The sequence below is a fragment of the Petromyzon marinus genome, chromosome 61 (genome assembly GCF_048934315.1).
Source record: "Petromyzon marinus isolate PM22_M1 ecotype Great Lakes invasive population chromosome 61, UKy_Petmar_22M1.pri1.0, whole genome shotgun sequence".
Classification (NCBI taxonomy): Eukaryota; Metazoa; Chordata; class Hyperoartia; order Petromyzontiformes; family Petromyzontidae; genus Petromyzon; species Petromyzon marinus.
Window position 1 is genome coordinate 11,784,494 of NC_133727.1, and position 10,850 is coordinate 11,795,343.

The following is a 10,850-nucleotide window of genomic DNA, read 5'->3' on the forward strand; positions in this document are numbered from 1 at the left end:
TTGCTCATAGACTAACATTGCCCATAGACTAACATTGCTCATAGACTAACATTGCCCATAGACTAACATTGCCCATAGAGTAACATTGCCCATAGACCAACATTGCTCATAGACCAACATTGCTCATAGACTAACATTGCTCATAGACAAACATTGCTCATAGACTAACATAGCCCATAGACTAACATTGATCATAGACTAACATTGCTCATAGACTAACATTGCCCATAGACTAACATTGCTCATAGGCAAACATTGCCCATAGACTAACATTGCCCATAGACTAACATTGCTCATAGACTAACATTGCCCATAGACTAACATTGCCCATAGACTAACATTGATCATAGACTAACATTGCTCATAGACTAACATTGCCCATAGACTAACATTGCCCATATACTAACATTGCCCATAGACTAGTATTGCTCATAGACTAACATTGCTCATAGACTAACATTGCTCATAGACTAACATTGCCCATAGACTAACATTGCCCATAGACTAACATTGCCCATAGACTAACACTGCCCATAGACTAACATTGCCCATAGACGAACATTGCCCATAGACTAACATTGCCCATAGACTAACATTTCCCATAGACTAACATTGCTCATAGGTTACCGTGGCACGACTCAGGTGGGGTGCCACGGTGGCTTGGAGATATTAACAACTTCACCTGGTACACAGGAGGTCGTGGGTTTGATCCCGACCCTGACGCCTGCTGCTGTATATTTGGAGTTTGCGTGTCTCTCTCTCTCAGTTGTGAGATATTAACAACTTCACCTGGTACACAGGAGGTCGTGAGTTTGATCCCGAACCTGACGCCTGCTGCTGTATATTTGGAGTTTGCGTGTCTCTCTCTCAGTGGCGAGATATTAACAACTTCACCTGGTACACAGGAGGTCGTGGGTTTGATCCCGACCCTGACGCCTGCTGCTGTATATTTGGAGTTTGTGTGTCTCTCCTCGTGGTCGCGTGGATTTTTCTCCGGGTTGTCCGGTTTTTTCTTCCACATTTAGAAACGAGTATTTGGCTGCTATAATTTCCACGAGATAAGCCACTTCGTTGAGCTATAATTTGTGGCCAGGTCGCCTTTGAAAAGAGCTACATCGACTCAGTGGATCCTTACTTGGTAAAATAAAAAAAATATGGCCCCTCTGCACTCTGTTCAATGTGTGTGGGAGACCTCTGTGTGAGCAGCAGCTACTGCATTCCGCCTGCCGCGTTTCCGTGACCTCTGTGCACCCTCTAGCTGTACAGCCGTGGGTTAATGTTTCCAAGATTGAACTGCAATGGGAGTTTATGTGTGGGCCTGCGGAGTTTCATGGGCGTTGGATTGGCAGACCAGGTGGCATTTTTGTTTATCATTCCACTAGTTTAACAAGGAATTTATTCGGCTATAAGTTTTGTTAGATTTTTTTCTCTATTTAGACTTGTTTATCCAACAAAGCCTCGTCTAGTCTCACGACTCTGAATCAGAATATTTATTTATACCGGAGGAATCCGTTGAGCTATACATCTCTTATTCACAGATGTAGGGCACTGATAAGGGGTTGACAGGTTTGCAAAGTGCTTGCCACAAATGCACCACAATACCTCGCTCAGGAGGGTCCTGCCACGTTTGAGGAAGCGGGTGGAGCGGAGAATTCTGCTGCATAATCCCAATTGAGCAATTTGCGGTGTGCAATTTTTTATAATTTGGCAAAATGTGGACCATGACGCAGGCACGCAGACGGCGTCACGGCATGTTCAGCGTCCATCGTGAAGCGTAGTATTGTGTACGGTGAATGCCGTGGTACACAGTGTTCAACGGGGCGGCCGCGGGATTCGAGCCGGGAGGCTCTGTGGTGAATGTCGAATAGAGAACGGCGAACAGTGAACGGTAAACGGAGAACAGTGAATGGCGAATGGAGAAGGGATGCGGTGAACGGTGAATGCACCACCGCTGGCGCGCCGGGTCGAGCACAAGCTGTCGGGGAGAGCGGGGAGTTTCCTCACCAGCGCAGGGGCGCGAACTGAGTCGGCGCGGCTCTCCAGGGACAGCCAACCTCGCTCGGGAATCAATTCCGACGTTGGCACCTTGATAAGGTCGTGCTCGTTACACACAAAGTGCTTGCCAATAATGGACCACAATAGCTCGCTGATCTCGTCAAGATGCATAAACCATCATCACGCAAATTCTGGTCATCCTCGCAGCAGCAGCAGATTTTGGCTAACCATGGAGCACAGACAACGCATCACGCGGAGGTTTCAGATGCGCTTCAGCGGCCCCGTCTGGAACACTCTCAATCTAGATTGAGAACTAATTTTTTTAGAACTGCTTTTTGTGTTTTATTTGGTGTCTTTCCCCTAAACCTCCGATTAGCACGGTTGGCTATGCACGGTGCAAAAGAAGTTCAACATACGTACAACAAAAACAAGTCGTGAGCTGTGGGAAAAATCCGAGTGCGGAACATTTCGCGAGTGCTCTACTGCTCGACTGCTGTATTGGAACGCCAGCAGTGCAACATTTATATTTAGTGTCCAATGTGGCTTTGGGGTACGGTCCAGTGGCAGCTTCGGGCTGTGACCCGGCAGGAGACCTTGAGGATATGGATTCGAACCCTGGCTCTCAGCCGTTGCGGGCCCAGCGCCGAGACCTCTGCACCACCTTGCAGCCCCGGCCGCCACCCTTATCGGAGACGCACGCTCGCACCGCGCATCCCACATTTGGTAATCGGCGTGAACATGCCGGGCGCCTTGCCAGGCCTCTCTTAGAAAGAACACATTGACTCTCGGCGTGTGGTCACAAGGTTAGGTAAAGGCAGTTTCAGTTTTATTACAACACGTCATGGCACTGATGCTTTTGATTTCTTTGGTTGAGCGGTGGCTGATTTGTGAGTGCGCCACGCGACGGACCCGGCAACCCGAGTTCAATTCCCAGCCATGACTGTGACGAACGTTTTGACTTGATCAGCGGGGAGAGTTGGGAATCACTGGTCCGGTGTCATCACAATTTGCCTCTTTTTTTGTGCTTGACCATACTTCACCACGCTGGTCATTGTGGGCTGGTGATGGGATTGTAAGGAGATGGAGCAGGATCACCAGTGTACTTATCAATCCCCTCTAGATTTGAAGTTTTCGTGACTGCAGGGATCCATACTCTTTGGTTATTTCGGTAAAGTCACGTAAGTAGAAAATAAATTAAATCACGACGATTTGATTGCAATACAAGCAATCATCAGGTGGGAAAACCACAGACATTGTTTTGCTGAAGTGGGAAAAACATTTTCTTGCTGTGGTTTTCCCACCTGATGATGATTGCTTGTGTTGCAATCGAAAACGTTGTGATTTAATTTATTTTATCAATCCCCGTTCGCTCTTCTTTCCAATATTCGGAAGCCACTGAAGCTATGCACCTTTAAATATAAATGTAAAGCTCGTTTCTTTAGAACTGCTTTGTGGGTTCAGTTTCTTGTTTGTCCCGCACGCCTCCAATTAGCATGGTTGGCTACATACGGTGCGAAAGAAGTCCTTACATAGCTACAGTACAACTAATCTATTTGCACTTGCATACAACTAACTTACAGCGACAACTTGCTTTTACAATTGTGCAATGTTTTAAACAAGGGTAGATAACTGTTTTAAACACATATATCCTCATTGTTTAGAATCTTTATAATTTAATGTTGAGTCTGAATGCGATGATGGCGGTTTGAGTGGCAGATTTGTGCCATAAAGTCGCCACGGATTTAACCAAAAAGCAATAAAATCGGGGTGTGACTGGGCCCCGTGGGAGCGTGCCGAGAGGGCGAGTCCGGGCGCGCTGCGGCCTTCACGGCACTCGCGAGGCCGCATTCCTGATGCCCCCTGTGCAACCAAATGGAACACCTCAGGTTAAGCTTCAGGGTAACTGGCAGTTTCAGACCGCGCAATTAGTCCGTGGGGGTGTCACTCAAAAATGGTACAATCCCACGATGATGATAACGACGACGAAGATTTTCCGTGGCCAAGGAAGAGGAAGCTTTTCGAGATTCAGTACAAAGTGATTTAGCTGTTCAATTGCTTTGTCTGGGAGTTGGTAAATTGCAGACACACCAAATCACCTATTCATTCACCCACGCACTCACCCAATCATCTACTCATTCACCCACCCACCCTCCAAGCACTGCCCATTGATTCCACGTCAATTAAAGAAACGCATCATTCACAGTTAAATAAATATATACACATATATAACATTTGCAACGTTTCGGGCAATGGCCCTACTTCATCGCATATTTTTCCTTTTGAGGCCACAGTGCTGTTATTGTTGACACGGCACGTGTTGAGTTGTTGTTGGCTTTCCTTGTGCACCACTGCCAACGCGAGTGGGCACATGTAGGCAAACATGCTAATGGAGTGTGGTCGTCTCGTCTTAGGCCACCGTGAAAATAAATTCGATCAATTGTAACCGACTAGCAGTAGCAATATTGATGTAGAGATGGACCACGGTTTCATTCTCAATTGGAATCTGTTAATGCGTTGATTTAAACGCGTTCATCTGTCAACGTCCTTATGGTACTGTAAAGCAATTGCGTGAGAAATGACGGAGGCCTAAATTATGATCGTGTAAAGTTGGTGTGTCATGCCCGTAATATGGGTTCTCTGGGCGTACACTTGCCCATGTAAGGAGTTAAACAGGAATCTTAAAATAATATCGATGCCAATGTCATGCACGACCCCACGCTCAACCACACAACACCTCGCCCCATGTGAGCTCCCATGCTTAACTAAAATTGATGCTTTCCATCCGTCGGTCATTGTGGGGCATCGCTTCCCATGGACTAGAAAAGGCTCATACTTGCGCAATACCTCCGTATTTCACAGACTCGTTCTATCACGCCACGGAGCAGTGTAAAGTGCGATCGCCGGCCAATTATACAATAAAATGAAAAGCCAAATGAAACGCGATGTCGATTTTGTGCAGGCATTGGTGACCAGGCTGAGAGCACCAACTAATTGCACTCGAGAACCCGGTGTAATCACACAAAGGCAGTGAATCAAACCGGCAACTGAAATCCAGGCTCTTAGCTCAGCGCCTCTGACCTCTGAGCCACCGGGCCGCGCTTCCCACCGGGTCACGCCGGTGGTGCCACGTATCTCACCGGAACACACCGGTGGGGTCACGCGTCCCACTGGGCCATACCGGTGGGGTCACGCGTCCCACTGGGCCACACCGGTGGGCCACGCGTCCCACTGGGCCACACCGGTGGGGTCACGCATCTCACCGTCATCTCCCGTTGGCTGTACGCTTGAGGCGCGCCCCACCTGCTGGCCGACGCTAGCCGAGCACGCTTCAGATCCTTTCAAGAGGTCACGGGAGAGTGAGACAAAAGAACACTCTGCTTGCAGCAGCTCCTGAGCGTGAATACGTCTCAGGTTAGTTTCGTGTGACCAGGTGAGCATTCAAGAGACCGCCACGAGTCTCGATTTCAGAAGTGGCCTGGGTTGAGGCTGGAGGGGGCTGTCCCCCCCTGCTAAACGCTCAGCGGCCCCCCTTCTACATACTATAGGAGTCCGGTAAATCCTCGCTTAGCGCGCGGTGTTCAAACGAAAAAACGTTTTCGTTATAACGCAGTTCGGTTAGGAAACACTTTTCGCACAAGGTGGAGCGCACCCCGTTACAATGCGGAACGTGTACAGTAATAACACGGAACGTGTACAGTAATAACACGTGTACAGTAATAACACGGAACGTGTACAGTAAGAACACGGAACGTGTACAGTAATAACACGTGTACAGTAATAACACGGAACGTGTACAGTAATAACACGGAACGTGTACAGTAATAACACGGAACGTGTACAGTAATAACACAGCGTGTACAGTAATAACACGGAACGTGTACAGTAATAACACAGCGTGTACAGTAATAACACAGAACGTGTACAGTTATACCACGGAACGTGTACAGTAATAACACGGAACGTGTACAGTAATAACACGGAACGTGTACAGTAATAACACGGAACGTGTACAGTAATAACACGGAACGTGTACAGTAATAACACGGGACGTGTACAGTAATAACACGGAACGTGTACAGTAATAACACGGAACGTGTACAGTAATAACACGGAACGTGTACAGTAATAACACGTGTACAGTAATAACACGGAACGTGTACAGTAATAACACAGAACGTGTACAGTAATAGCACGGAACGTGTACAGTAATAACACGTGTACAGTGATAACACGTGTACAGTAATAACACGTGTACAGTAATAACACGTGTACAGTAATAACACAGAACGTGTACAGTTATAACACGGAACGTGTACAGTAATAACACGGAACGTGTACAGTAATAACACGGAACGTGTACAGTCATAACACGGAACGTGTACAGTAATAACACGTGTACAGTAATAACACAGAACGTGTACAGTTATACCACGGAACGTGTACAGTAATAACACGGAACGTGTACAGTAATAACACGGAACGTGTACAGTAATAACACAGAACGTGTACAGTAATAACACAACGTGTACAGTAATAACACTGAACGTGTACAGTAATAACACGGAACGTGTACAGTAATAACACAACGTGTACAGTAATAACACAGAACGTGTACAGTAATAACACGGAGCGTGTACAGTAATAACACGTGTGCAGTAATAACACGTGTACAGTAATAACACGTGTACAGTAATAACACGTAACGTGTACAGTAATAACACGGAACGTGTACAGTAATAACACTGTACAGTAATAACACGGAACGTGTACAGTAATAACACGTGTACAGTAATAACACGGAACGTGTACAGTAATAACACGGAACGTGTACAGTAATAACACAACGTGTACAGTAATAACACGGAACATGTACAGTAATAACACGGAACGTGTACCGTAATAACACGGAGCATGCACAGTAATAACACAACGTGTACAGTAATAACACGTGTACAGTAATAACACGGAACGTGTACAGTAATAACACGGAACGTGTACAGTAATACCACGGAACGTGTACAGTAATAACACGTGTACAGTAATAACACGGAACGTGTACAGTAATAACACGGAACGTGTACAGTAATAACACGGGACGTGTACAGTAATAACACGGAACGTGTACAGTAATAACACGGAGCGTGCACAGTAATAACACAACGTGTACAGTAATAATACGGAACGTGTACAGTAATAACACAGAACGTGTACAGTAATAACACGGAACGTGTACAGTAATAACACGTGTACAGTAATAACACGTGTACAGTAATAACACGTGTACAGTAATAACACGTGTACAGTAATAACACGGGTACAGTAATAACACGGAACGTGTACAGTAATAACACGGAACGTGTACAGTAATAACACGGAACGTGTACAGTAATAACACGGAACGTGTACAGTAATAACACGGAACGTGTACAGTAATAACACGGAACGTGTACAGTAATAACACGGAATGTGTACAGTAATAACACAACGTGTACAGTAATAACACGGAACGTGTACAGTGATAACACGTGTACAGTAATAACACGTGTACAGTAATAACACGGAACGTGTACAGTAATAACACGGAACGTGTACAGTAATAACACGGAACGTGTACAGTAATAACACGGAATGTGTACAGTAATAACACAACGTGTACAGTAATAACACGGAACGTGTACAGTAATAACACGGAACGTGTACAGTAATCACACGGAACGTGTACGGTAATAACACGGAACGTGTACAGTGATGACACGGAACGTGTACAGTAATAACACGGAATGTGTACAGTAATAACACAACGTGTACAGTAATAACACGGAACGTGTACAGTAATAACACGGAACGTGTACAGTAATAACACGGAACGTGTACAGTAATAACACAACGTGTACAGTAATAACACGGAACGTGTACAGTAATAACACGTGTACAGTAATAACACGGAACGTGTACAGTAATAACAGTCGACAACTACTTTCTTGAGCTGTGCGGCTGAGTGGTACGATATGGTACGTGGAATGATACAGTAACGTGGCGGCAAACCTTCAGTTAACAGTCATCTCACTGCGTAGTCGTACTTCGTATTTCGCCGAACTTTGTCGTTGTTTATGGGTAAATTAAGTTCCGCTCAACGCATCTCTAGTTAAGCGCGGCACTTTCCAGGAGCGCATTTACCGCTGCGTTAAACGAGTGATGGCTGTACGCTACAGTCACTGGGAAAGACGCAGGACGTGGAAACAGCGAAGCGATGGGCATCGCGTCGCCCCTCAACCACTGAGGGAGAGCGAGGCCGGAGAGCGCAACAACGGACGACGTTGACGCACGACGCTGACGCACGACGGACGACGCACGACGCTGACGCACGACGGACGACACTGGTACATGACGGACGACGCTAACGCACGATGTTGACGGACGACGGACGACGCACGACGCTGATGCACGACGGACGACGCTGATGGACGACGCTGACGCACGACGGACGACGCTGACGGACGACGCACGACACTGACGCACGACGGACGACGCTGACGCACGACGGACGATGCTGACGGACGACGCTGGCGCACGACGGACGACGCTGACGGACGACGCTGGTGCACGACGGACGACGCTGATGCACGACGGACGACGCTGATGGACGACGCACGACACTGACGCATGACGGACGATGCTGACGGACGACGCTGACGCACGACGGACGACGCTGACGGACGACGCACGACACTGACGCACGACGGACGACGCTGACGCACGACGGACGATGCTGACGGATGACGCTGGCGCACGACGGACGACGCTGACGGACGACGCTGACACATTCCGCAGGGCGTCGCTTGACGCGAGCGCACACCCCGAGCGCACGTGAGGTGGAGGGTGAGGACGCGAGAAATGGCACACACGAGGTGGTTACGAATAAAGGCAAGGGCGCCATCGGTTACAGAATGCTGGCCCTGGTTTCATGACCGTGCCCAAGTATGTAGCCAGGGAAAGCCTCACTGAGTCCCATGGATATATTGTTGGGATGTTCGGCCAATCCCATTCGTGTTTTCAACGTGTGAAGAAGCCTGGAGTAGCTGGAGAAAGCCCCACGCGTGCGAGGGGACGACACTCTCAAGGCTTCAAGAGTGCGATCTTGATGATGAAAACAAAAATAATGTCACGTTATTTCAATTTGTAACCGCGCGCAAGGTATCCGCTCCTCGCTCTCGCAGAGAGAGAGAGAAGACGACTCAGGCGCCAGGAGGAGCCGTAGATGAGTGGGAAGGCAGCATCAGCAGCCGGTGCTTCCTACAATTGCCCAAGCTCTGCGGTCCTCTGCATATCAATGTTATCGGCCAATGAATGAGTGTTGAAACATGCTGGATGAAACCGGAGCACCCGGAGAAAACTCACACATGCGAGGGGGCAACACTCGATCCCATACAGAAGGGACAGGTGGAGTCCACATTTTTGCTGTACCACGTTCTCCTGGAAATCCAGGGTACGGATCCTCCTCGATGCCCACGGGTTGCAAGCGAGTTTCACAGTCCATGTGATCCACCAACCCTTGCTGCCACCTCCACAGCGCTGAATTACAGGCGGCTACATGCAGCATGGTGAGATGTTAACTCCCTTGCCTGGTAGGCAGGAGGTCGTGGGCTCGATCCCAACCCTGACGCCTGCTGCTGTATATTTGAAGTTTGCGTGTCTCTCTCTCAGTGGCAAGATATTAACAACTTCACCTGGTACACAGGTCGTGGGTTTGATCCCGACCCTGACGCCTGCTGCTGTATATTTGGAGTTTGCGTGTCTCTCTCTCCCCGTGGTCTTGTGGATTTTTTCTCCGTCTGGATCCTCCGGTTTTTACCTCCACATTTGTTCATTGATCGAATGCTTTTATACGTGACTTTCACACAGAGCACCAGGTACGCAAGAAAAGATATAATTAATCATCCGTTTAGATTATTTAGATTATTGGCTGCTATAAATTCTCGTGTGATGATAAGCCACTTGGTTGAGATATATCATTTGTGGCGAGGTCGCTTCTGAAAAATAAGATTCTAACTCGGTGGGCTTGACCTGGTAAGATAAAATTAGTTTCATTTTATTTGTATAAAGTACAACTACTCTGTTTCATCAAACCCTATGTGTTGATTAACATTATACATGTTAATAAGGGGTGCAGTCTGCAGTAAAGGTTAAGAACCACTGGTCTAGAGTATTCACCTGCACACGATAAGCTGCTTTGTAGAGCTATCATTTGTGGCCAGGTCGCTTCTGAAAAATAATCTCATAGGCCAGTTGGCTTTACCTGTTAACATAAAAAGTTTAAGTGTATTTTCATATTCTTTGGTTCTTTTGGTAAAGTGACGTAGATAGAAAAAATTTAAGTAAATAAAATAAAAACTACGACGTTTCGATCACAACACAAGCAATCGTCATCATTTATTTTTATTTATTTACTTTTATTGTTTCTACCTACGTGACTTTATCGAAATAACCAAAGAATATAAATTCCTGCTGTCGCGAAAGTTTTAAGTCAAAATTTATTTTTATATTTTCCAAGTGATTTGTTGACCTTCCCTATCCGTGGCACTGTCGTATTATTGTATTGTTGTAATTGTCTGACCCCGCTGGACATCTGTGGCAAAAAACATCTCTTCATAGCTCATCGGATTGTTCCAATACAAATAATAAAGATTCTGATTCTGAAATCCGGAGGTCGTCGCTCCGATTCCATCTCCCGGCGTTGTCAGCAAAACAATGGGAGCGAGTTTCTCAAATCTTCCCACCCCCTCGTGTCCCTGGCCCAGCAGCAGCAGCAGCGCACCACAGCTGGCTCATGAGGGGCAGGCCGCGTGTGGTGGGGT

General features: G+C 47.1%; 1 protein-coding gene across 2 annotated transcripts in view; it reads left to right on the top strand.

The window, feature by feature from the left end:
• The first annotated feature begins 10,829 nt into the window (after positions 1–10,829).
• Positions 10,830–10,850, top strand: part of LOC116955771 (cyclic nucleotide-gated channel rod photoreceptor subunit alpha-like) — a 73,418-nt gene continuing 73,397 nt past the window's right edge. Inside the window, exon 1 of one of the 2 annotated variants that reach the window (XM_076053571.1) lies at positions 10,830–10,850. This exon is cut by the window's right edge and continues 377 nt beyond it. The gene's annotated coding sequence lies outside the window, so the exon portion shown is untranslated. The other variant, XM_032977092.2, reaches the window with a different exon arrangement.